Here is a 26,874-nt window from a genome sequence, read left to right on the forward strand (position 1 = left end):
CGCGATTTTATCAGAATATTATACTATCAACTTAAAAACTACACAACTTATTTTTAACATGCAAATTTATAATATTAAACAATAATAACAAAAGTAAGTACCTTTAGTAGAAAATTATCCTACAGTAAAAGGAAGTACCGCAATGTAAGGAGGGCCACTTACGTTGCAGCTCTCCCTTAGAATATTAAATGAACCGTTGAGTTACCTGAAACAAAAGAAAATAAGAGAAATTCAATTAGCGGTTGTGAAATTAGTTTTGTTTTAGTTATTAAATTCATTACATTTATGATAGCATTGACCCTTTTCAAACAAAAATATTTATTAGGAATGATTAGGTGGTCCATTTTTACTCCTTAAATATTTAGCCTGAGGTAGAACTATTTATATAGACTTTTTTTTACAGAAATAGAATCGCTAGCTAGGTAGGTACATAAGAAAAGCTATACCCTCCTCCAGACTAGATAGATACAAAGAAAACTGAATTTTTACATCCCACATTGTTAGATATCTTTATTCACATTTTATATTCTTTATCCACATTGATAGAATGTTTATTCTTCTAAAGAAGTGGTCAATGAACATATAATTAAAAGAAATCTTTGTCTGAAACAAATTAGGAATTTAACAAAATGTAAAATAATAATAAACAAAATGTAATGATTTTCTTAATGTTTTTCAAAGTTTTCTCTCTTTTTAGTTTCTTTGCAGCTAGAATTCTTTAGTAAAAAAGAAATAGTTTAAACATAGAAAAGAATTAAATTTTCTATAGTTAAACTACAAAAAAAGCATCTAAATATTAACTTTCAAAATTACTTTAAAAAAATTGTAAATGACTATATATATAAAAGTTATTCATAAAGGTAAAATAAAATACTGTTATAATATTTAGTTCAAAAGACATCCTCTGAAATAATACCTGACAAAGTTAAGTTAGTTTTTTAACAAAGTTAAAAATTATGTGGGGATTTGTTAAAAGTAAAAATGCATTCAGAAATAAAACAAATAAAATAACTTCACCAAAAAAACAAAAGGATTCAATCTGTGTCCATTATATCACCCTCTATTTTTGTAGTGGAACAATTCTATAAATTTTCAGTATTTCAAACAGCAATAACTGTGATCCATTTTAAACATAGCCATTTTTACCTTGAATGTTTTTGTTGATAAATCAGTATTTTTATTTCCTGCAAATAACCAGTAAATAGATGCTGTCATCCTTTATACAAATTTAATTAAGAAATCTCAGCAATGGAAAATTTCCCAGCTGCTTTAAAATTTTCATTCTTATTCATATCCTTAAGAAATGGTGTTAACTTAATTAGAAAACTATAGCCCGATTTAGATATATATGTATTTTCCAAAGTGTTAGAATTATGAAAAATGCACTTTTAAAATTTATTGCTAAGCATAGCATATTAACAGCATTTCAGTATGGGTTAAGGAAAAGTTTGTTTACTGCTACAGATATTTTCATTTTTACATCCTTGTACAAAGCTAAGGAAGTATTGTGATCGTGAAAAATTTCGGTTTTCAGATATCAATGGAAGTATCAATTTTGACCAGCCCCGAATCAATTTTGACTAGTTTTGGCATGACATCTGTATGTACAAATGTATGTATCTTGCATAACTCAAAAACGACTAGCCATAGGATGTTGAAATTTTGGAAATTCAGACTGTTGTAACATCTAGTTGTGCACCTGCTCTTTTGATTTCAATCGACTGGATCAAAAGTGTTCAAAAAACATAAAAATAAAAAAAATGTGATTTTTGACTATTTTTTAACTGCAGTAATAAGCCCTCATTGATAGCTTTTCAATACTATGTCATAAGTAGTACTTATTTTCATTGGTTCCAGAGTTATAGTAAGCAATATTTTAATTAATGAAAAATATTTGGATCTTACAAGGAGAAGAAGGCACATTGGTTAGAATGAGACTTCATCTCCTTTGTTTTAACTTTTTGTTTTTTTTTTTGTTTTGATTTAATAATTATTAACCGTTGATTGTAAAAAAAAAGTTTTACAATAAATAATGATTCAATAGTAACAAAAAAAAAAAAAAAAAAAATGAAAAAATATCGTAAGTTAAATATCAAAAGATGAAATAAAATTTTATTATGTACTTTTCATTTAAAAAATGTGTACATGTAATTTAATAGGCATAAAGGAAGTCCATATCAGATTATTTAAAAAAATATTTTAAATGTAAATAGCAAAAAGACTAAATTTTCATTTTTTTTTGTGATCTCAATAAAACATTCAATTTAGTTTCTTTTTCTTTTTTTTACTGTGTTGGTGTCTGTGCTCTTAGAGTTGCATCTTGAACCTTCTGACCATACACAGGCTGTTGAAATTTATAAGCCTACAGATTTTTTTTTTAAACTGATATACACTTTCTTAGATAGATATTAATGCTTTAAAGACACTGAAATCTTATTTTATTCATGTGTTTCATGCCTATGATCAGAGGAAACATTGAAATTTCACCATGGGAATGAGTTTCATATCTATCAACAGGTGGAAGGCATGATTCCAATTCAACTGCAATCATCTTTTCAGAATAAACAGAATTTAAGAGAGTGGATATTTATAAACACAACAACTAAAATGTTTATAAATAAAAAAAAAAAACAGTAAAAACTACATCACAGTTTTATTCTAAAACACAGATTAATATATTAAACTTTTGTAAACAGTAGGGGACAGGAATAGTTTACAATCAGAAAATGTTTTCTGATTGACTAAAAATAGTCATCTGGTAACATGGATTGAAATAAAATGTTGGCAGATTAATTTGTTGTTTATTAATTAATTAATAAACAGATGGAAAATTAATTTAATGGCTGATTTCAAAAAACCACAAAAAGTAAAAATTCCTTTTTTTAATTTTCCTTAAATTCTAACTTTTTAAAATTACACCAAATTAAAAACACCTAACCATTAATTTGGAACAACCAACAAAAATTAAAAATTTAAGAATATTTTAAATAAATATATTTAAATTTTAAAAAAAGGAGATGAAGTTTAAGTAGAACCGATGTGCCTTCTTCTCCTTATAAGATCCAAATATTTCATTAATTAAAACGTTATTTGGCTATAACTCTAGAACCAATGAAAATAAGTACCACTTATGATATATCGCCGAAAAGATTTCAATGATGGCTTATTACTGCAGTTACGAAAAAGTCCAAAATCGAAATGTTTCAAAACTGAAGAAACCCCTGTACACAATTTTTGCCCTGTCGATTGCAATCAAAAGGGGAAGTGTACAATTAGATGTTACAAGAGTCCTAAATTCAAAATTTCAACATCATACGGCTAATCATTTTTGAATTATGCGAGATACAAACGTACATACTGACTTCACGCCGAAAGTAGTCAAAATGAATTCAAAGATGGTCAAAATGGTGATTTCCGCTTAAATCTGAAAACCGAAATTTTTCACGAACACATTACTTTCTTTACTTAAATTAAGAAGTGTATTAAAAAAAAATATGAATTCGTGTGAATTAATAATATATTATAAATATAGATAGTATTATAATTTATTTTTTCTTTTTTATTAGGTGTTTTATAAGTCCCAAAATAATATTGGTTTTAATACATTTAGTTAACGTTACATTCAAAAGATTTACAATTAACTTGTTTCCCGCGTAGACTTTAAAAATCAAAATGTCGGCAGTAAAGGATTTTCCAGTTTAATATTGATGTAAAGATAGCGTCCTTTCAAACGCTACGTTAGTAGCTGTTATTTAAGTAATGTAGTGGCGTCGGTTTGTCTGTTGGTGTAGGTCGCCAATGATTAGTACGAAAAATTATTTTATAGATCTACTGACTGGTTTCTGTGAATAGTGAAATAACATTTTTCACCCTTGCTCCACGTACTAAAAGAGTGTAATGAATGATTTATACATATTTAATCTGTTCTAAATAAGTGGATGAAAAAAGTAAGTAAAGGTATTTAGTTAATTTTGATGAATTACTGTGTATAATATTAAAGTGAATTTTTGAAGGCGGTATACATTAAGTATTTGCAGAGGTATACTTGATAAATTGTGATAAATGAAGAGGTAACTAGGTAAATAAAAAATATAAGTGATTATGACATTAACATTTATAGTTAATTTGAACCAAACTGTAAAGACCTAAATTTTTGGAAACTTTTTTTTACTGTTTTAATATTATTTTTTTGTGTTCATCAACTAAGTTATTTTGCATTATTTTCTTGTTATCAGTTCTAATCACAAAATTAAAGATTTTATTCAAAATTATCAGTTTCATATTGGTTATTCCTGCTGAATATTAAGTAGCTAATGATTTCCCAATTCTAGCTGTCTATTTTAATGGTTTGCTTAAAGTGTTTAACATTTGTACATAAAGAAACACGTAAACATTTACTACCTGAGACAAATTATTTAAATTACACCTTCAAGAGTTTTTATTAATAAACTCAAATTTGTTATACAAATGTGAAAAGCATAGTACAGTATATATTTATTCATTTAACAGCATAACAAAAAAAAATAAATAATACTTAGGTTATTAAATTATATTCAAATTGATAAAACTTTTCTTGCAAAAGACTTTTGAAGCTCCTTTTTAAATCTGCTTCTTGTAGGAATGAGGTAAAATATATATATATATATAATATTTTTGTGAATTGTTATGTGCTGTTAATAAATTAATTAATTAGCTGCATAAGACATTTGGAAGAAAGATTTTTATTAGTCTGAAACAGACTAGTTTAAAAACGTTAACATAATTATTTAGGATTTCCTTTTATAAAAAAAATTGTTAATTTATTATCATCCATTCAATTTAAGTGACTATAAAATTTGAGTTCTTTTTCTAAATTATAACATTTCAAAATTTCGGTAAATTTCTTCTAATTTGCTTAATTTATAAGAATTATCCTTGTGGTTTGACCGTAGAGTTTTCTTAAAATTATTTTTTTAACTGTACTAGATTTTTCCTTAAAAATTTTGTAGACCTTACATACCACACAACACTTCTCTAAAACTATGTTTCTTAGTGTCTTAATTATGGGTTTTTGAATAAGAATTTTTTATTTTTTTGAAAGCCACTTTAATTTTTTGTGTCTGGCTTTTACTTCTTCTTTTTAAAAACATTCAGTGTAATTATTTCACCTAAATGTTTAAATTTTTGTACCTATTTGATTGATTCTTATTCTGAAATTTTCATGGTTTGGATTCTACTTTTATTATTGGAATCAATTATATGAAATTTGCAGCTTGATTTTGTTTGCACATTTTTCTAATTCTTGAATTCTTTAATGTCTATTGCCAAAGTTACCAAATCATCAGCAGATGCTAAAATGTTTACATTTAAACATATAGATGTTGTGCCCCATTTTTATTAAGTATTTGTATTATCCTATTCTATTTCTCAGTAAACTTTTCCAGAGTGCAGTTGAACAATATTAGTGAAGAGACCATCACGTTGCCTCACTATAGATTTTGTTTCAAAGGGTTCGGAAATTCCTCCCAAAAATTAAAATTTTGAGTATGTTTAGTGTCTATTATTGACAGTTAGGAAGTTTTATCGCCTTTAGGAAAGTTTACAAATATAAACTATTAATTCCAGATTTGTAATCTTTTTGTACTTTTATAATTATATAATTATTGTTTTTTTTTATTAATACCAATTGTTTGTGATTTTTATATTATCATTATTTTCAAACCATCTATGGTGGAAATATGTGAATCTTTTCTAAGCTCAACTCTCTCAAACCAGCTGATATTTTTAAATTAATTCAACTTAAATAACAAGTGAATTACTTTTTTTTTTTTTTTAAATGTAAGGAAAAGATTAAGTTTTTCAAATTTTTACAATCTGATGTAAACAATCATTTTTGTAAATAAATGGCTATGTAATTTTCAAGAATTTTTTTTAGACTAATTTTTTAAAGCAAATACATTCTGATTAACTATATTGCAATTAGTATTTCAATTATAATAAATAAATAAAAATTAATTTTGAATTATTCAGACTAATTGATAAATAAAGAATTTTGGAAAAACGTATACAACTCTTTTCCTATTGAAAAAACTCAATATTTTTTTTTTTTAATTTTTGTAACCATTACGATCAGGTGGAATGTAAACATCAATTTTATATCATATTCATATTTTATATCATATTGGGTGCCTATAAATAGTGGATTGAGAACACACCAATCGGCAGATTATTATTGTTTATTAGTACATACTTTAGTTGTAAACTCTAATTTTATTGAAAATTGTTAAGTTTAAAATATAATTAACATCATAATTTTCCTTCATGCTTTAACATTGTTCTATTGTTTTTTAATTATAGTAAATTTTTATTTTTATATTTTCCAGACAGAAGTGATGCACCAACAGAGATTAAAATAACATGCCCAGGTATATAAAGAATTTAAGTAATTAGTAAATGATCATAAAAAAGAATCAACATCTGGAATAACGTTAAAGGTAAGAACTCTTATTATTTATTTAATAACATTTCAGAATAACAGCTTTGAAAAATCAATTCCATATTTATGATAGAAGGTAGATTTTACCGTCAACAATTATATAATTTTGTGTTCTGTCAGCAACGGTGGAAACCAGAAAAAGATTTTTCCTTCTTAAGGCATGGTTTCATAGACTGCATTGTGTGTGTGAGTGTGTGGGCAAAAAAAAATTGTTAAGTTATCAGTGGAATGAATCACCACTGATACACTTTAAACACATATTAATATATATTTTTTTTCAATTTTGCTTATCCTTGAGATTTTGTTAAATTAATTTTGCTTTTGTAATTGCTAATTTTTTACATGATTTAATGATGACATACTTATAATGGTTTTAATATTTATACTAATAGAGTATGCGCATGAATATTGTTGGAGATGCATTCATTTGATTTTAGAAATAATCAGGATAAAGCATTGCCAATATTTCCCGTTTCATTATAATTTTCACCATCATTTTATTAGTTTTAGGAAGGGTAAAATTACCAGTTGCGTGAGACTATGAATTTTTGTGGGGTCCAATTGTATTTAAATTTAATTTTGGGTTGTAGTGATCACAACAAGGCCCTGCTGAGAATAATTCAAGGTATTTTTTCTCCCTTGGGAAAGTCAGCTTTTTTTTTATTTATAGATAAGACCAGTTGTTATTACTGATGTGGAATTATTTTTTATTGGCGTATTAATAAATATACTATTTTTTTTTTTTTTGTCTTCAGTCATTTGACTGGTTTGATGCAGCTCTCCAAGATTCCCTATCTAGTGCTAGTCGTTTCATTTCAGTATACCCTCTACATCCTACATCCCCAACAATTTGTTTTACATACTCCAAACGTGGCCTGCCTACACAACTTTTCCCTTCTACCTGTCCTTCCAATATTAAAGCGACTATTCCAGGATGCCTTAGTATGTGGCCTATAAGTCTGCCTCTTCTTTTAACTATATTTTTCCAAATGCTTCTTCCTTCATCTATTTGCCGCAATACCTCTTCATTTGTCACTTTATCCACCCATCTGATTTTTAACATTCTCCTATAGCACCACATTTCAAAAGCTCCTAATCTTTTCTTCTCATATACTCCGATTGTCCAAGTTTCACTTCCATATAAAGCGACACTCCAAACATACACTTTCAAAAATCTTTTCCTGACATTTAAATTAATTTTTGATGTAAACAAATTATATTTCTTACTGAAGGCTCGTTTAGCTTGTGCTATTCGGCATTTTATATCGCTCCTGCTTCGTCCATCTTTAGTAATTTTACTTCCCAAATAACAAAATTCTTCTACCTCCATAATCTTTTTTCCTCCTATTTTCACATTCAGCGGTCCATCTTTGTTATTTCTACTACATTTCATTACTTTTGTTTTGTTCTTGTTTATTTTCATGCGATAGTTTTTGCGTAGGACTTCATCTATGCCGTTCATTGTTTCTTCTAAATCCTTTTTACTCTCGGCTAGAATTACTATATCATCAGCAAATCGTAGCATCTTTATCTTTTCACTTTGTACTGTTACTCCGAATCTAAATTGTTCTTTAACATCATTAACTGCTAGTTCCATGTAAAGATTAAAAAGTAACGGAGATAGGGAACATCCTTGTCGGACTCCCTTTCTTATTAGGGCTTCTTTCTTATGTTCTTCAATTGTTATTGTTGCTGTTTGGTTCCTGTACATGTTAGCAATTGTTCTTCTATCTCTGTATTTGAACCCTAATTTTTTTAAAATGCTGAACATTTTATTCCAGTCTACGTTATCGAAAGCCTTTTCTAGGTCTATAAACGCCAAGTATGTTGGTTTGTTTTTCTTTAATCTTCCTTCTACTATTAATCTGAGGCCTAAAATTGCTTCCCTTGTCCCTATATTTTTCCTGAAACCAAATTGGTCTTCTCCTAACACTTCTTCCACTCTCCTCTCAATTCTTCTGTATAAAATTCTAGTTAAGATTTTTGATGCATGACTAGTTAAACTAATTGTTCTGTATTCTTCACATTTATCTGCCCCTGCTTTCTTTGGTATCATAACTATAACACTTTTTTTGAAGTCTGATGGAAATTCCCCATTATCATAAATATTACACACCAGTTTGTATAATCTATCAATCGCTTCCTCACCTGCACTGCGCAGTAATTCTACAGGTATTCCGTCTATTCCAGGAGCCTTTCTGCCATTTAAATCTTTTAATGCTCTCTTAAATTCAGATCTCAGTATTGTTTCTCCCATTTCATCCTCCTCAACTTCCTCTTCTTCCTCTATAACACCATTTTCTAATTCATTTCCTCCGTATAACTCTTCAATATATTCCACCCATCTATCGACTTTACCTTTCGTATTATATATTGGTGTACCATCTTTGTTTAACACATTATTAGATTTTAATTTATGTACCCCAAAATTTTCCTTAACTTTCCTGTATGCTCCGTCTATTTTACCAATGTTCATTTCTCTTTCCACTTCTGAACACTTTTCTTTAATCCACTCTTCTTTCACCAGTTTGCACTTCCTGTTTATAGCATTTCTTAATTTCCGATAGTTCCTTTTACTTTCTTCATCACTAGCATTCTTACTATATCCACATTTGTCCTACCCATTTCCCTTTTTAAATTTTCTAGCCTACCAACCTTTTTCAAGCTTCTAACATTCCAAGCTCCGACTCGTAGAGTGTTATTTTTTAATTTTCTGGTGACCCCTTCCTTAGTAGTCCCCACCCGGAGATCCGAACGGGGGACTATTTTACCTCCGGAATATTTTACCAAGGAAGGCACCTCCATTATTGCTATGTGAAAATGCAGAGAGCCACATTTTCTTGGAAAAAAAGCAGCTGTAGTTTTCCATTGCTTTCAGCTGCCCAGTACTCAGAGGACTGAGTGATGTTGATACGGCCGTTTAAGTCGTCCTGACTCACGCCCCTAACAACTACTGAAAGAGCTGCTGCCCTCTTTCAGGAATCATTCCTTAGTCTGGCTCTCAACAGATACCTCTCCGATATGGTTGCACCTTCGGTCCAGCTACTCTGTATCCCTGAGCACTCAAGCCCCCTCACCAACGGCAAGGTCTCATGATTCATAGAGGAGGAACTATACTATATTTTATATTATTAATAAATATAATATCTATGCAATAAATTAATATTTAATTTATTGCATCAAAATTGCCTGAGCTGCTTTACTCTACTACTGCGGCTGAAGATACCCGAGGAAACTTTTGTTTGTGAATATTTTAGGTGCAACACTTCATTGAAACCTCTCCTCCCACTTTATTTCTACCTGTTGAGTGTGGGTATACCCTTTACATTTGAAGGTATTATCGTTTCACTAGTCATAAATTTAAAGTAAGAATTTTGGAAAAATGTTTACTGCTCTTTTCCTATTGAAAAAACTTAATATTTTTTTAATTTTTGTAATTATTACAATCAGTGGCAACGTAAACATCAATTTTAGCTTTGTACCATATTGGGTGCCTATAAATATTGGATTGAGAACACACCAATCGACAGATTATTATTCTTTATAAAATATATACTTTAGTCATAAATTCTAATTTTCTTGAAAATTGCTAGGATTAAAATACAATTAACATCATAATTTTCAGTCAGGCTTTAACATTGTTCTATTGTTTTTTAATTATAGTAAGTTTTTATTTGTATATTTTTCAGACAGAAGTGATGCACCAACAGAGATTAAAATAAAATGCCCAGGTACATAAAAAATTTAATTAATTAGTAAATTTTCATAAAAATCAATATCTGGAAAAAGTTAAAGTTAAGAACAGTTATTATTAATTCCATACGTGAAATTCCCAAGATTTTTTAAAATTTCACAGAAAATTAATAGATTTTCTCAATAAAATTCTTTGATTACTTTTGGTTCACTAAGAGTCGAGATGAGAAAGTTGGGCACGAAGTCATATTGTTTAGTTTATATTTGAAAGTCCCTTAAAGTTTAAAGAAAATCTATAAAAAGCAGAATATTATTCTTACCACTACTACAGTGTTAGTCATATATCTTGCATACTTATAGCATCTGTTCACTCCCAATTGTATGTGTATTTGAACAGTTGTTTGAAGTAAATTTATTCATAGAATTAATTTAAATTATCAAATAAAATATAACATACCGCTTACTAAAAAGTCAAACATTATACAACAGTTATTTAAATCGGAAACAAATTTTGTTAAAATAATTAGGTACCCCTCATTTAAAATAGCAGTATGACCAATATAGTCCACATGCAAATTCCTGGTCAAATTATCCATTATTATATCAAATGGGTTTTGGGAAAGACTTGCTATAAGATTACATTTAAAATTTGATGACAAATTTGATATGCAGACCTAAAAAGCGACGAGAGCATGTAAAATAATTTTTTATCATCAACTAATATATAATACACTGCTTGCTTTTACAAATTTTATTGGCAATTTCTATCGACAATTTAACCATTATTGTAATCTCAAATACACAACAAATATTAGGGTACATTATTTAGTACATTAACTTAACATTGACAAATAATCACCACCATCACTTATCAGCTGTCATTGAACAACGATCGGATCACGATCACCATTATTCATTGAGCACCGGTCAGGTCATAAATCACCGTTTATTGAATGCTTGATCCCCATTCAATGAGCACCGATTAGATCACAGATCACGTTTCAATGAGTACCGATTGGGTCAGGTCAGAGTTCATTGTTCAGCGATCATAATCATCATCATTAATAATATAACAGTTATCAGAATGGGTTACACGTCTTGTTAAAATAATTAGGGTACACCTCATGTAACATGTAGTATGACCAATGTATTCCACACACAAATTCCTGGTCATATTATCCATTATTATATCAAATTGGTTTTGGGAAAGACTTGCTATATTACATTTAATATTGGATGACGAAATTTGATATGCAGATCTAATAAGCGGCGAGAGCACGTAAAATAATTTTACATTATCAACTAATATATAACACACTGCTTACTTTTACAAATTTTATTGGCAATATCTATCGACAATTTAACCATTATTGTAATCTCAAATACACAACAAATATTAGGGTAGATAACACTGGGTGCATAACACTGGGTAGGGTATTAGGGTACATAACACTGACAAATAATCGCCACCATCACTTATCAGCTGTCATTGAGCAACGATCTGATCACGATCACCATTATTCATTGAGCACCGATCAGGTCATAAATCACCGTTCATTGAATGCTTGATCCCCATTCAATGAGCACCGATTAGATCAAAGATCACGTTTCAATGGGTACCGATTGGGTCAGGTCAGAGTTCATTGTTCAGCGATCATAATCATCATCATCATCAATAATATAACAGTTATCAAAATGGGTTACATATCTTGTTAAAGTAATTAGGTATACCTCATGTAATATGTAGTATGACCAATGTAGTCCACACACAAATTCCTGGTCATATTATCCATTACTATATCAAATTGGTTTTGGGAAAGACTTGCTATAAGATTACATTTAATATTTGAAGACAGAATTTCTGACCTAAAACGCAGCGAGAGCACACAAAATAAATTTAAATTATCAAATAATATGTAATATACTGCTTGCTTAAAATTTTTTACAAATTATATTGCCAATGTCTATCGACGATTTAACCGTAATTGTTATCTCAAATATTGGGGTAGATTATTTAGTACATTAACATAACACTGACAAATAATCACCACCATCACTAATCAGCTGTCATTGACAACGATCTGATCACGATCACCATTATTCATTGAGCACCGATATCAGGTCATAAATCACCGTTCATTGAATGCTTGATCCCCATTCAATGAGCACCGATTAGATCACAGATCACGTTTCAATGAGTACCGATTGGGTCAGGTCAGAGTCATTGTTCAGCGATCATAATCATCATCATCAATAATATAACAGTTATCAAAATGGGTTACACATCTTGTTAAAATAATTAGGGTACACCTCATGTAATATGTAGTATGACCAATGTAGTACACACACAAATTCCTGGTCATATTATCCATTACTATATCAAATTGGTTTTGGGAAAGACTTGCTATATTACATTTAATATATGATGACGAAATTTGATATGCAGACCTAATAAGCGGGGAGAGCACATAAAATAATTTTACATTATCAACTAATATATAATACACTGACTGCTTACTTTTACAAATTTTATTGGCAATATCTATTGACAATTTAACCATTATTGTAATCTCAAATACACAACAAATATTAGGGTAGATAACACTGGGTAGGGTATTAGGGTACATAACACTGACAAATAATCACCACCATCACTTATCAGCTGTCATTGAGCAACGATCTGATCACGATCACCATTATTCATTGAGCACCGATCAGGTCATAAATCACCGTTCATTGAATGCTTGATCCCCATTCAATGAGCACCGATTAGATCAAAGATCACGTTTCAATGGGTACCGATTGGGTCAGGTCAGAGTTCATTGTTCAGCGATCATAATTCATCATCATCAATAATATAACAGTTATCAAAGTGGGTTACATATCTTGTTAAAGTAATTAGGTATACCTCATGTAATATGTAGTATGACCAATGTAGTCCACACACAAATTCCTGGTCATATTATCCATTACTATATCAAATTGGTTTTGGGAAAGACTTGCTATAAGATTACATTTAATATTTGAAGACAGAATTTCTGACCTAAAACGCAGCGAGAGCACACAAAATAAATTTAAATTATCAAATAATATGTAATATACTGCTTGCTTAAAATTTTTTACAAATTATATTGCCAATGTCTATCGACGATTTAACCGTAATTGTAATCTCAAATATTGGGGTAGATTATTTAGTATATTAACATAACACTGACAAATAATCACCACCATCACTAATCAGCTGTCATTGACAACGATCTGATCACGATCACCATTATTCATTGAGCACCGATATCAGGTCATAAATCACCGTTCATTGAATGCTTGATCCCCATTCAATGAGCACCGATTAGATCACAGATCACGTTTCAATGAGTACCAATTGGGTCAGGTCAGAGTCATTGTTCAGCGATCATAATCATCATCATCAATAATATAACAGTTATCAAAATGGGTTACACATCTTGTTAAAATAATTAGGGTACACCTCATGTAATATGTAGTATGACCAATGTAGTACACACACAAATTCCGGTCATATTATCCATTACTATATCAAATTGGTTTTGGGAAAGACTTGCTATATTACATTTAATATATGATGACGAAATTTGATATGCAGACCTAATAAGCGGCGAGAGCACATAAAATAATTTTACATTATCAACTAATATATAATACACTGACTGCTTACTTTTACAAATTTTATTGGCAATATCTATTGACAATTTAACCATTATTGTAATCTCAAATACACAACAAATATTAGGGTAGATAACACTGGATAGGGTATTAGGGTACATAACACAGGATAGGGTATTAGGGTACATAACACTGACAAATAATCACCATAATCACTTATCAGCTGTCATTGAGCAACGATCTGATCACGATCACCATTATTCATTGAGCACCGATCAGGTCATAAATCACCGTTCATTGATTGCTTGATTCCCATTCAATGAGCACCGATTAGATCAAAGATCACGTTTCAGTGGGTACCGATTGGGTCAGGTCAGAGTTCATTGTTCAGCGATCATAATCATCATCATCAATAATATAACAGTTATCAAAATGGGTTACATATCTTGTTAAAGTAATTAGGTATACCTCATGTAATATGTAGTATGACCAATGTAGTCCACACACAAATTCCTGGTCATATTATCCATTACTATATCAAATTGGTTTTGGGAAAGGCTTGCTATAAGATTACATTTAATATTTGAAGACAAAATTTGAATTTCTGACCTAAAACGTGGCAAAAGCACACAAAATAAATTTAAATTATCAAATTTTATGTAATATACTGATACTGCTTGCTTAAAAACTTTTACAAATTATATTGCCAATGTCTATCTACCATAATTGTAATCTCAAATACCCAACAAATATTAGGGTAGATTATTTAGAACATTAACATAACACTGACAAATAATTTACATTTAATATTTGATGACAAAATTTAATTTGTGGACTTAAAAAGCGACGAGGGCACATAAAATAATTTTACAGTATCAAATAATATATAATATTACACTGCTTGTTAAGTCAAACATTTTTGCAAATTTTATTGGCAATGTCTATCAACGATTTAACAATTATTGTAATATCAAACGCACAACAAATGTTAGTTTAGATTTGGTACATTAACATAACACTGACAAAATATTAATATTTGATGACAAAATTTGATTTGTGTTTTGCAAAAAGCTGTGAGAACACAATAAATATACATTATCAAATAATATATTGTCCCCACCATGCTAAAGTAACAAATGTGAAAAACTTAACTTTTCAGGAGAGTTAAACAACTTCAATGTTAAATTTTGAATAAGAATGCATATTCATAAAAGTGAAAAGGTTTAAACTAGGCTTCCTAAAAGAGATTGGATAATTTAGCACAACATGCAGGACGTTTAGATTAGTCATAAACTGACAAATCTAGAAAATGCAATTTTTTACATTCGTTACTTTAGCATGGTGGTGACAATATAATAAACTCCTTGCTTAAACATTTTTACAAATTATATTGCCAATGTCTATCAATGATTTAACCATTAGTGTAATCTCAAATACACAACAATCTTTTTAGTAGATTGTTTAGTAGATTAACATAACAATAAATGTCACCACCATTACTAATCAGTTGTTTTTTTAGCACTGATCAGATCTTAAATCACAGTTGAATACTTGATCCCAGATATGAACTTTTTTCTCATTTTGGTGTCCTGAATCGTACCTTTTTTTATATTTTTCAGGCCATTTTTAAATACTCAGGGGCAACCGGTAATTGCCTAGAAGACGCTGCCTCGGTCAGCCCTGAGTGATGTGGTTGTAGATAACCCACCCTGTGCTTGCAGCTAAAAACGCTGTACTGTAGGTGGGGGTCCCTCCTGGTTCATTGAGACATCATGACCACCACGTCTGGTCGCCACGACATCTCTCCCCAGGAACGCTACTTTAACCGTCCTTATATCCTAATCAGGGTTCGGGTATGCACCCCACGCATACCCCCTCTGAATCACGCGCCCACCTCGCATACCTTGAGGGTCCTCAATGCTTCATCGGAGCCCCAATCCAACCACTCTTGCGTGTGGGTGACTAAAACGGCCTCAGCATTGAGGCTACCTCTCTAGTCCACGATTCGATGCCTGGCGATCTCGTTTTTTTCGCCAGTCTTTTTTTTTAAATATACTTATTTTATACGCAATAACCCCGTGACGTACTCCCAGTATTGTTAGGTGTCACCTTACTGGAATGCTAACTCGTCATTATGGACCTTACATCCTAAAAGGTAAGAACAGACATATAAAAATTGAACAAAAAAGTAACAGGACCTACGACTAGATATATTTTTTAATAAAGATCCCTGAGCAACAAATGCTCACATATCAAAGAATCAGAACGACTTGCGTCATTGATATACTAAATGAAAAACAGACAGAAAGGCCAACAAGTCCCTTATAAACAGTTTATATACTAAAACGTTAATTAATTTGGAGGTAAATAAAACACGGCCCGTGTTCAACACCTCTACATACATATCTAACCTGACATATAGAACAAAATAAAATACACATGTACAAAAAAATCAAAAATCTATCACTACTTAATTGCGAACCCCAAAAGGACTCTTGCTTGGGTAATCTATTGTTCATAGAAAGATCGATCTCGAGTGGAGGACACGACAACGAAAAATATATACAAGGAGAACACTAACAGCCTTTCTGTCCATTAGATCCAGGCAGAAAAAAGGAGAACCGTGTATGAAAACTAAGGTAAGGTAACTACGGTAAGGTGAGATACATAGATACAAAAAAAAATTGATTGATAAGGAAACGCATATGAAAAAATACACAATTACAGCAATGTAGTACGTTTAAAAAGAAAAGAACAAAAATATCCGTGGTTTGGCCCAGCACGAAGTTACCACGATGGGTTTAATTAACTGTACAAAACAACAGTCATAACCACAACGGCCACTTGACATATCTTGAAAACACACAATTATATCTTAAACTAACATAAAATAAACATTAAACACGAAATGGTAGTAACTGTAACAATGATTGCGTCACCGGAGCCTCACCGCCAATATTGTCCGCTTGTTCTTTCAGTCGGCCCCATTCCAGCTTGGTCTTTAGGATGCACGTGACCAGTCTGGACACCTCTTCCTCCCATGGTGTTGTTCCTAAAGCATATGGCCGACCGTGTTCTCTGGCATCAGCCAATCCAGTCCTTGTAGTCGGCTACTCGCCCACTTTTCAAAACGGTAAATCTTGTGCTCTGGGGTGTCCAGCTATCCAAAGTAAACACAATATGAAGAGTTCGCCGCTTGAACTTGAAAAGATAGGTCCCATACTTCCCGTGCCACGAAAGAAACGAGTAAGTGGGAAACCTCTCTCCATGCTTCCTCTGAATCCAGGGGGATCAACCGTTGAGTCCAAGCGCCTTTTCGCGAGGCATCCCAAAGACTCTGCGATTCGTGCCGCTGTCTTCCACCTTGCTGCACCTCGAGATCGGAGGGATGCCCGCAATCACTTGCACCGCATCCCCCGATATGCAGCAGTCACCTTAATCGCTGCCCAGTCCACATTTCATTTAAAATCTTGTGCGTCCACCCAGACCGGAACTGCATACGTAAGTGTTGACCGCGCAGCTGTCGTAATCAGTCTTGTTTTGCTGGGCTAAGGGCCTGCCCACACTGCCATCAGTCGACCTAATGTGGCAATAACTGCTTCACATTTAGTTTTCATCTCCCGGAGATGGGTGGTGAAGAGCCCTGATCTATCTACCCAGAAACCTAGATACCTTGCACTCCACCACCCTAACCCCGTCAACCTCGATTGCTATAGTTTGAAGTCCACGCGTCCCACAATAGCTACCGTCTTCCTTGGAGCAAGTTTCATTCCTTTCCTCCGTAGCCAGACACTGATTCATGTTATTGTAATATTGGCGGTGTTTTCCACCTGCCTTTCCGTGCGGCTAGCAAGTAGTAGTGCCAGATCGTTGACATACGTGATCACCTCTGCCCAGTCTTAAAGCTCCATCTTCAGGAGGTCGTCGTATATCATATAACACAAGAGTGGACCTAGCACCGACCCTTGTGGAACCCCACACTTAGTGACGAAACGCATCACCTCTTCTGTATAGGCGATGATACTCCGATCGTGGAGATAGTTGTTAGCTATCGCCACCAGATATTCACTCAGGCCCCTGCTCCTGATCCCTTCCAGGGAACACTATAAAATGCGTTTCGCCAGGCGCCTGCCCCAAAGTCTTGGCCCAGTCCACAACGTAACGAATAGAGTCAACGGTCGCTTTCCTTTGAGAGTCCTCCTCTAGCCAATTTCTTCCCATATTCGGTTCACAGTCAGCCTCTCGTAAAGCTTCGCCAGCTCGTTTAGAAGACAGACTGGTCTGTACCTTTCTTACTGATGTTCAGTAACCGGTTTCGGGAGCAGAACCAGTCTAGCCTCCTTCTAATTTTGAGGGAAAGTCCGATTCGTCAACGCCTTGTTCATGAGCTCTAATACTACCCAGGCGTGGTGACTCACCAGGTTGTTAACGGTAATGCCAGGAACTTCGTCCGGTCCCGGGGCTCTTCTGTCCTGTAATTACCAGGGCCGCAGTTCACAGATCCTCTTCCGAAGGTCTGATAATCGCGCTTCACCCAATCCAGATCCATGACTGGGAAGAGGGTTGATACCGCTCTCGTCGTTTGATCCTTGGAAAGGAGAGGGAGTCGCTTACCAAACCTTTTCATGACGATTTGATAAGCCCTCCCCCACGGTTTGTCAATCAGATCCTATATCAAGCGATCCCAGGCCTTCCGGATTTCCTCCCTGAGGCTTCTCTTGGTCCGGTGATATTCTTCCCCAGCCAAACCCCCGTATATGATCACTACTGTAAACCACTCGCACTGATCTCTATAAAATTGGATAGGGGATCTCGTGTATTGGAATTGGTAAAATTTGAACACTAAATGAGTGGTAGAACTAACTAAAATGAATTGTTGCTTGCGCAGATGTAATATAGGTATAAAACCACGTTTTCAACCGATGCAGTAGAAGTGTTCTGATTTTGTATTTTGAACACTGATCTCTATATAAATTTTCTATAACTGTCCGTAAATTTCTGCTTGTGTTGCAAAAATGACCGTTCTTTTGGTTATCTGACTTAAGTAAAGTACGCATCCTACCATCACTATTATAGTCGCGTATGCCTACAATGGTTTTATTTATTTCCCAGCAGCTCATTCCGCGGCGCTGGAGTATGCTTCAATATTGAACACTTTTTTCCTGTTTATCATCGGGGAATTACCGTCAGGTATTACTTCAGAGGATGATATATACGAGTTTTAAGTGAAGTACAGTCTCAGGTCGACCATTTCTGAGATGTGTGGTTGAATAGTGTGACAAGAAGAATTTGTCACGGACCACCACGCATCATCTTTACCGTTGGGCACGTCCGGCCTGGACTAGTTAGTTTCACTTTAGAAACCTACAGACAGTGACAACAGATGTCGTAGACGAGGTATCGAGTATGTTCTGATCACGCCAGAAAGATTGTCTGAATACGTAGAAAATGTATGCAGACATGTTAGGCTAAGGGAAGGTCCGAGTAAGCGTAGAGTCTATTGGTGGTCCTCTGTCATAGCCGAAAGGAGAGCTGCAATTCTTGCCTCGAGGAGGAGGCTGCAGCAAGATACTAAAAGGAACGGTAGGGTTGACGAGGGGCTAAGAGAAGATTACTGCCGTGTCAGGAAGGCATTAACAAAGGCAATAAAGGACGCCAAGGTCAGAGCATGGCATGAACTGCTGGAAAACCATGAAGTAAACCCCTGGGGGATGCTTACAAACTGGTCATGGACCGATTTGGAAGATCAGCCTCCCTCTTTCTAGTGAGGTGGCGTTGTGAGTTGTAGAGGAACTCTTCCCAGTAGTTGAGTCAGAATGGAGAGAGATGACAATTTAATACAACGCGAGGTTCACGATCGGGGAGCTCAAGAATGCTGCGGTGACATTACACCCCAACAAGAGTCCAGGACCAGATTTGGTTCCAGGTAAATTAGTCAAGGAAATGGTGGCCAGATACCCCTGGATTGTGTTAGACGCCTTTAATCAGGCCCTAGAGGGCTCTCGTTTCCGGTGTGTTGAGAATTGGCACGACTGTTTCTGGTACTGAAGAAGAGGGATACAGAGATGGAAGGAGTCACGTATCGACCTATCTGTCTATTAAACACGATCAGTAAACTATTTAAAAGACATTGTTGATCGTGAATTGGCGGAGTTAGAAATGACGGGGGATTGTTACCTAGACAATACGGTTTTGTGAAGGGGAGGTCCACGTTTGATGCGTTTTAATTCTAACTGGTCTGCATACTGAGCACCTGGCGTCAGAGGAGGATTCCTTAGTGGTCCTGCTAGACGTCAGGAAAGCTTTCGGCTCTCTCTGTAATCAACGAAGAATTACGAGAAAGGAATATTAGTAATTATTTGAGGGGCATAAGAATTATTTTACTCTTATCTACTCCAGAGTAAAATACATGTATTTACCGAGGAGGGCGAAATTCCGGTAGAGATATTCGGGGGGACCTTTGACGGAGTATTGAGACTGGAGTTTGAAGGGGACGCCGAACAGATAGCTTATGCCGACGAACAAGAAGTGGAAGATTGTGCAGCAGTCGTGGTCGATAGTATACAAATGTGGCTTGAAGAAAAAGGACTGACATTAGCGCCTAATAAGTCACCGGCGGTCGCCTTAACAGGCAGGACAAGAATCGGAGAAATAGGAGAGTAGGTGGCATGATAATCCTCATATCTAGATGTATTAAATATCTATGCGTATCGTTGCAGATCGTAGGCTACATACGGAGCACTTGAGCAAGGTAACGCAGCGTCCCGAGGCTGTGATTGGTAAGCTAAGCAGGCTCATTACCACATACTAAGCAGGTCCATGTTCATCGAAAAGGAGACTGATTTTGTCAATGCAATGACAGTTATTTTATACGTGGGGCGAGGCCTTTGATAAGAAGAACTTAAATAAGATATCTGCTCTGCAGAGGAGAGCTGCAATATGAATTGTGTCCGCATATGTGACTATATCGATATACTGATGTAATAGATGGGACGAGATTAGACACTGATTTGGAATAAGTCAATTGCATCCGGAAAACACGCTGCAGTACATGCTAAAAGGAAAACATGAATGGGATAACGTAGCCTGTATGGTAACCAGAATAATACAAATCAAGGGGAGTGACGCTAGGGAGTGGTATGGGGACAGTTACTGGAGGTAGGGAAATACAAGGCAGCCCTGCTTATGAGAGGGCGGTTCGTTGAGGTGGGCCGCTCTCGATGATTGACCGTTGAGTTAGGGGAAAATTGAAAAGACCGGAGACCCGGCCAGATTCCCTCCTTGCTTCTTGGAGGGGATCTGGTTTGAGATATGGCGCAAAGGAAAGATCGAGTCCCGGCCTACTGGGTGAGCGACCCCCATAGGGCACGGATTCACCGGATCCTGTGGGGTCCCGGGAGGTTAGAGGCCATGCAACCATTGAGAATCGCAATGCGTAACTGGTGAACCATCATCGGTGGTCTTGGGGAATAAAAACCACCAAAGCACACTGGTACCCACGATCTAGTATTCAACTCCGTATAAAAGTAACTACTACCTTTACTAGAACGTTGGAACTCTCGACTTCGAAATCTGCTGATTTTCGAAGAAGCGTTCATCATAGACCAACTAAACTTGTGGGGTCAATATTGAACATTTTATTGTATTTTACGCCATAAGGATCCCTTATCCAGTTTTATAGAGATCAGTGACCACACGGTCCAATTTTGTTTAAGAAATGACATATACATTTTATATCTATTTAATAAACAAATTTGACTGTAATTAAAGTTTTCTTAAAGCAGCTAGTGCACGTGTATTCTTCAGGTTTATGGTGTTAAGCGGTAAGTATCAAATTAGAAATGATCACTGGATGTAAAATATTAATTAGAAGAGATTTTCAGGTTTGTTTCTTTTGCTACAGATCTCAGAAATCCTGTCTGATGTCCTTACAGGACTTTGCCTTCTTTAAATGAAGTTGATTCTCTTTAGAGGATAATATCCACTAAGATTCACATATGAACTTCCCACTACATAATTTTTAGTTATTTTAAGGCAGATAATATTTTGGAAAAAAAGTTTTATTAATGCAATCTGATTTTTGCAAATTAAGGAAGCAGGAGGGAGAGACTTGTTGGGGCAAGACGGCTCTGAATCTCCCTCGTCGATGTGGTACTTTTATTTTTCTGAGAGTAAAACGCATCTCAAAAAAACGAGAGTAAGTTTATCCTGTGAATAGAGGTTTACATTAAAAACAAAAAATACTGCTCAGTAAGAAGTCTACAGCTTTAGCAGCTTAAAACAGACTTAAGATTATGGATAGCATTCCTACCCATAATTTAATTTTGAAGAAAGTAGTTTGTAGAAGGACACTATTGGAAAAATAGTTTTTATACGATAAAATTTTTAAGTCTTTTGCAGCTTCGATTACCAATATCTATCGGTTCAAATTTATCTTTTACTTCAAAGAGGAAGTCGTACTCAAAGTTTGGTAATTTGTTTTGATTTTCATTTTTTCCTAATTCAATTATAAATATTCAGGTACCACATAAAATAGATGTAATAACTTAGACACTAAATTTTCTGAATCTTTGTTCCCGAAATATTACCTTGCGCGAGCATTTACTTGCCTAGTATTTTAGTAAAAATTCTTTTTGAATAATAAACTATACTAAAATAGTATTTCATACTCTTGCTAGAATTATTACGGCAATATCCAGTAAACACTGGCTGTGGTTGTCTATAAATTATGAGTTATTTGTTTATTTTGTTTTTATGGCTAACTACAAAAAAAGACACCGAAAATCCAATTATATATTTAAAAAACCTGCAGGTGATCGAGGAATAAATGAAAAAGAGAAAGTTAGTATGTGAAGTGTTATATGACACTGTGCTTGTTTAAATATAAGTTGAGGTGATATTTGTAGGTTATGTCAAACTTAAAGAATGTAAGTACAGTTTCATAACTGATTTCATTAGTTCCTCGCGAATAAAATAGACAATAGTAATAATAATAAATTTATTTATTTTCAACTGCATCAATTCATAATACATACATGAAAAACACAAGAAACCCATGAAGTATAACCCAGTGAGTAGGTCTAGTAGTTTACTACCCACAAAGCTAAAGCTTGACCATATAGGTAAGAGTTTCAGATCAACAATTTAATAAATAAAAAATTAAAATAAAAAACCCTTAACACACTTAACAACACATATGCACTATTTTCTTCAGTCAATATTCAGTAAATATCTTTACATTTGTATCAGGTTGGTGTTAATAAAGATACCATTTAATACAATTAAAATTTAATATGATTGCAATCAACATTTTGGTTATTAATGAATCTAATAAGCTTTACCATAAAATATATGCGAAAACAAATCATTAATAAACATTATGAATAGAATATGCTTAAGAACTGATTCCTGAGGAGACTCCACAGTTCACCTACAGGATATTGCTAACAATCGCGCACAAATATGCAGTTACTTCGGCCCTCCAGATAATATGCAAAACATTTTAAAGCTAAACCTTTATTGTCTGCACTATACATTTTATCTAATACAAGCAAATGTTTAACTGTATCTGTTGATTTATGAATATCAAGAAATAAGCCAGAAATCTTTTAACCATAAAAGTCAGAAACCATAAAATTATTAGCAATTTCACTTTCATCAGAAACAACTTTACCATATACACATATTACAGATAGTTTATTTTTGATAGCAGACATACCAGTTCACTGATTTATAATTCTCCACAGATTCTTGGCAGGTAATTCCTTCATATTTTTAAAATATTGTTTTTTAGCTGTCGTAATCTCATCTCTCTTTTTCTTCAGTTGATACCCAGCAGTGCTATCCATAATTTAATTTTGAATAAAGTAGTAAAAGTAGATTTGTTGAAGGACACTATTGGAAAAATATTTTTTATATGATAAAATTTTTTAATGCATATAAACTAATATCTTTTCACTTTGTATATGCAAATTCCATGAAAATTTGTCATCTACCATCAACCTTAAGTATTTAATAAAATTCACCTGAGATGACTCAGTTGCATTGTAATTGAGTATGAGCACAATTACCATTACCGTATATTAATGGAGCTAATAAGCTGGAAGCAAACATGAAAATTAGATATTGGGATTTTAAAGCATTAAGAGCTAATATATTGACATAAACCCAAAAGCCTGAATTTTCCAGATAAGTCAGAAATCTAAAAAGTTTTTTAGATGAATATACTAGAGCAGTATCATCTGCAAAACATATAGCTTTACCATAACATTTATGTAAAAATAGGTCATTAATAAATATTATAAATAGAATAGCTCCAAGAACCGTATCCATTAAAAATATTCACAATTTCATTCTCATCAGAATCAACATTACCATTTACAAATTTTATTTTTAATAGTAGGCATACCAGTATAGGGGTTTATAATTTTTCACTGATTCTTAGTAGGTAATAAATATTTTTAAAATATTAAATTTTAGCTGCCATAATCCACACATCTATCTTTTTTTTAATTTAATGTGTTCAGTATAATTTTGTGGCTGTGAGGATTTTTACACCCTTTCTTATACAGTCCATCTGAGAAATTGTATGCCATGGACAACAGCCCAACTGTTGTCCATGGCATAAATTAAAATAACAGATTTTGATTAATTAATATACCCTAATAAAATATAAAAAAGTTATTAAAACTGAAAATCAACATCATTATCAAGAATTTTACCGCAATCATGTTCATATAAATATGACCTTAATTTATCATAATCCAGAACCTCTTTAAAATCCTTAACAAAATTATTTTGAGTTCTGTCCTTAGAAATAGCATGGCAACAGCCCTATGACCATTAAAATGTCAGAATAACAACATTATAAATATTTTGTTTATATAAACTTGATTTATAAAAAATGTGATAAATACAGGTTAGCTTATTATCAGTAACTCTAGTATCCGAGCGATGATAATGGTAAAACATTTTTCGCCAGAAAAAAAACTAGTATAAAAATTAACTAAGGAGCTGTACTCATTCATAGTGAGTATTTGTAGATATTGTTAATCATTATTATCCATTCTTTCATTAATATTTATGTTAATATTAACCATTAATAAGGTATCGCATGTTGGAATTGTAGGAAGAAGAAGGTGAAGGTCAAATTTCAAGTCTAATCTTTCTTATTCCAGCCATAAACACTGAGAGTGTAAAAACTAAACTAAATATATTCCAAAAGAATAATATCTGTATCCAGTGACTCACAATCTATTGTCATACAGATAAAACCCTCCAAAACAGATCCAAACACAATAAGCCCAGTAGCTTTAGAAAAATTACTACACACAAAAAATTATGTAATCCATTTTTCTATATAAAGAAGCCTTATCAACTGATTTCATGCATGTTTCAGATAGAAACATGCATTAGTGCAGAATTTAAAAATTCACATCTAACCAGTAACCAGTAAAAATGAATTTGCATAACATATACAACAAACATAATTTTTTCATACACCCATAGATATCACTAATATCCCCTTGTCAATTAAGTACAGACAAAACAACTCTTCTCACACACGCATTCATACACTCTTATCACACACACACATTCCCATAACCAAAAAGAAAAAGAATCATCAATCTATCTATCCAGAGAAAGACACTACTCATATGAAGCTCCTAAACAAATCGTAGGTTAACTTCATTAATTACTGGTGGTAATGCTTAACTTAAAGTATTGTAGAAAAAATTGAGTAAGTACTGTAATTAAGTAATTGACTGTTTCTATATAATACACAAGCAGAAATGGAATTGAAAAACAAGTAATGTAGTAACTCAGCAGTCCCCTTTAAGAGTCTTAATTCATTACATTTATGATTTAAAACTCATATTCCAATTATCATTAACAATATGTATTTAATTATTACATATGTATTTCAGTACATGGCTTTTTTAAGTCTGAAGATGATTATAAGGATGAGTATTACTTTAGCTGCAGATATATTATTTATTTAATAGTACCATAAATTTTCCCATTTTGGAACACCACTTTTCTCTATAGATTTAGCTGGCCACCTTGAAGCCTCCAATTTTCAGTAGACATAGATTCATTCATGTAAACAAAGTTATATCAATTCTCCCAACTAATATCTGAAAGTTTAACAATTTTACTTTAGGAACTCAACTTTAGTTCAAAAGCAATTAAATTTGACTATTCAATAGAGGTAGTCTGAAAGTTTCAGAATTTCTTTAAAAAAATGTGTGATAATTGTCAATCATTACTTCATTTAACTGAAACCCAATTACAGGTGATATTCTATTCAAAATATCAAAAAATATGTTCAAGTTTCTTCAAAGGGGTCCCAATTATATTTTCTCAAGTACTGGTTTATATTATTATTTTTAGTATTTAAAATATTTGTCAAATTTTATTTAACTTTAAATTTTTATCATTTATTTTCATCAGTTTATTAGAGAAATATATTATAATCATTTATGTTATTCCATTTTTGAATTTATGGAAGTATCATTTCAATATTATCAATTGATTATCCTTTTTTTCTTGTTTCAGTTAAAATTTCCTTTTCAATGTTATCAGATTTGCTTAAAATCAAATCAAATTCATCTTCAACTGAAAAACTTTCTTTAATTTGCCTTTTCCCTTTCTTTTTCTCTTTTGTAGCAGAACTTGTTCTTGATGTCATTTGAAGTTTATTAATTTACTTATAATAATAAAAAATTCAAGCATGCTTCTACACAAAGTACATAACAGAGATGAAATTATTAATAGAAAAAAAAAGGCAGATCCTTGCTAGGAATGAATCAGTTGATGTAGATAACAGCTTGCTAATCACTTCAACAACTGGCCAGCCTGCAACTAGACCTTTGAATTTTTAAAACTTATTAAAGATTCCTATGACACATGGATTGTGAACTAGCAAGCACTCAGTTTATGGTATGAATGATCACACCAAATAAAATCGAATGAATTGGTAAGTTCTGTAACACAGAGAAAATAATAATTTACTGAATATTTGTAATGAAATTATTGTAAGAAACTCTGGAAATGAGTATTAA

The 26,874-nt window shown here is 32.8% G+C and overlaps 1 long non-coding RNA gene across 1 annotated transcript in view; it reads left to right on the forward strand.

Annotated features, from left to right (window-relative positions):
- LOC142331559 (uncharacterized) overlaps nt 1-10,823 on the forward strand; it is a 51,225-nt gene extending 40,402 nt beyond the window's left edge. Inside the window, exons 3-4 of the long non-coding RNA XR_012758041.1 lie at nt 6,363-6,473; nt 10,165-10,823. This is a non-coding gene — a long non-coding RNA (uncharacterized LOC142331559). The remainder of the gene's footprint in view (nt 1-6,362; nt 6,474-10,164) is intronic.
- The last annotated feature ends 16,051 nt before the right edge of the window (nt 10,824-26,874 follow it).

The sequence above is a fragment of the Lycorma delicatula genome, chromosome 10 (genome assembly GCF_047948215.1).
Source record: "Lycorma delicatula isolate Av1 chromosome 10, ASM4794821v1, whole genome shotgun sequence".
Taxonomy (NCBI): domain Eukaryota; kingdom Metazoa; phylum Arthropoda; class Insecta; order Hemiptera; family Fulgoridae; genus Lycorma; species Lycorma delicatula.